The 2,500-nt window shown below is 44.1% G+C and overlaps 1 protein-coding gene across 2 annotated transcripts in view; it reads right to left on the bottom strand.

Moving 5' to 3' along the window:
• Positions 1–2,500, bottom strand: part of LOC137997930 (uncharacterized) — a 26,322-nt gene that overhangs the window by 2,360 nt on the left and 21,462 nt on the right. The window lies entirely within an intron of this gene.

Raw genomic sequence — 2,500 nt, 5'->3', positions numbered from 1 at the left:
TAATTAGCGAATTGCTTTGGTTTCTGACTACAGTACTTCACTCAGTGATTGGTTCAAAGCTCTCACGCCACTTTTCCAACCAATCAGAAGTGAAATCAAAACCGCGTGCACATTTTCCCGCGCTTTGTGTCGGCTACGTGTAATTACTACGAGTTTTGATTGGTACACTGGATTCCCAACGTCCTTTTTGGTTTTGGTTTTGGTGTTACGATACTCATTTGAAAACCGCTCTAGGATATAACTACACGGCAGTATTAAATTTTTGAGCTCGCAAATGATTGACTCGCCTAACAAGTGATGAAGCCTTTTTCACACGCTTTATATCGCGCTTTGGCGCTTTGAGGTCTGCCGTTTTGGCGTCGTCGAAACAAAAGCCTCAAAAATTCAGGCTTTAACGGGATTTGAACCCAGACTTCCGCGATACTGATGCAGGGCTCTACCACTTGAGCTATCAACTATATTAACTTTCGTCGCATCTATATCCTCTACGGGCTCACTATGAACTCCCATAATGACTACTTCCCAGGTGGCTAGATGGCTTGGTGTCACAATTCCATCTGTATATTAAAGTGCCACTACGATGAAAATTTTGCATGTCCTTTTTTCTTTAGATTTTGAAAATAGACGTACTAAATAGGTATCATGCCAATTTTTATCTCAAAATTCCCACGGAAAGCATGATTATTGTAACGTAATTTTTCGGTTTTCGCTGTCCGCCATTACTCGAATGGGAAATGACCGTGAGCGAGGAAAAGGGTTGTGTGAAGCTGCATCGCCTAGGGTCTGACGTCATATGCGCAACGCTCAAAATAAACGCGGCTAATTTCCCATCCGTCTATGAGATGTGAGAGATCGCCGAGTTGCTTTTTGCTGATATTATATACATAACTCCTTGATCGACTTGTTCGCTTTGTCAAACGCCTACGAAGCGATGCGCGTATGACGTCACGAGCCAAATCTTGCGTGAAGACCGCTTACAAAATAATCGCAGGCTTCTCCAATGCCGTCCGAGTAATGGCGGACAGACTTTTAGTGGTTTTTGGCTGGCTATTTCCCGACTTATCTCGCTTCTATCGTTCCAAATTTAAATGCATTGTATTATTTTGAACATATTGACTTAATTGACGTTGAAACATTTCGAAAAGAAAGACAAAAATTTTCGTCGTAGTGGCACTTTAATATTTGGTGTTATCAGGGGCGTAGCCAGGTGGGGTTCTCAAAGGGAAGGGGGGGGGGGGGTGGAGTTCTTTACCGTCCCACAGTGTTGATTAAAGTCTCTGTATTCGAGCCAGAAGGCCCATCAGGCCGGCACTTATCTCCGGTTTCATTAGCATGGAGCGACTAGGAGTATTTCTACTCCCCCCTGGATGGGATGCTAGTCCATCGCAGGGGTACCCCCAGCATTTCGCCGGTACCCATTTATACACCTGGAAGTAGAGAGGCGACGTGAGAGTAAAGTGTCGTGCCCAAGAACACAACACAGCCAGGACCCGAACCCGAACCCGAGCCACTCGATCCGAAGTCGAGCACTCTAACCATGAGGCCACCGCGCCTCCCTACAGTGTTGATTAGGGAGCTTTAGCAACGAAAACGGCGACGGCAACGAGAACGTTACAAATTCGCATATTTGGTGGACAAAAACAATAGCTTTGCACGCTCTGCACGTGCGTTGTTCATTTTTGTCCATTTCTTTGCCGTCGTCAGCAAAGCAACAACGTGAAATTATCAAGTTTGAGGTGTTATGGAGAACGTCAGCACTTGGAGAAAAATTTTCATTTTTCTCCCCTAAATTAAGCGCCGCTCGTAACGGTTTCATTCCTGAGGGACTGAAACACCTTTGTCATATTAAAAAGCTTGCAATAGTCGCGAAGTGATCGCAATGACGTGAATTTATGTTTTTACATGACGTTCTCGATGCCGTTCCCGTCGTCGTTGCTAAAGGCTCCCTATTAACAAGAAGAGACGGGGCCTACGGTTTATAGTCCTTACGCGAGAAGACTTGAAAGTCTAACCATTTGCAGATGAAATTACAAAGGCACCACTTTCTCTTTTGTCATTTTAAGAAGCTGATTGTTGCTGGACTGGAGATGTTAAAGTCACGGCAATGAACAAGGAAGGATTACGTTTTTGCAAACGTTTACCGCGTTTCCTAGGATTGACAGATCTGGCGGTGGAGTTGGTATCTTACTGCGAAAGGCCTTTAAAGTCACAAGAAATGACAGCATTCCGCTTCCAGCGATGGAATATATGGACTTGACCATTAGTCACATCTTCTATCCGACTAGTTACCATTTATAGACCGCCCTCTTCGAAGAAAAACCGCTCAACACCAGAAGCCTTTTTTACCGACTTTTCAATGTTACTTGAAACTCTTACCCTAGTTTCCGATTATTTATTGCTAACTGGTGATTTTAACTTTCATATGGATAAAAATGATGCCTCTGTGAATGTATTCAAGGATCTACTAGAATCGGCTGGTCTGGAACAGCATCTTACAGTC

This window comes from Montipora foliosa, chromosome 3, assembly GCF_036669935.1.
Source record: "Montipora foliosa isolate CH-2021 chromosome 3, ASM3666993v2, whole genome shotgun sequence".
NCBI lineage: Eukaryota > Metazoa > Cnidaria > Anthozoa > Scleractinia > Acroporidae > Montipora > Montipora foliosa.
Note: the sequence above shows the minus strand (reverse complement) of the source record. Positions and strands in the feature narration are given on the sequence as shown.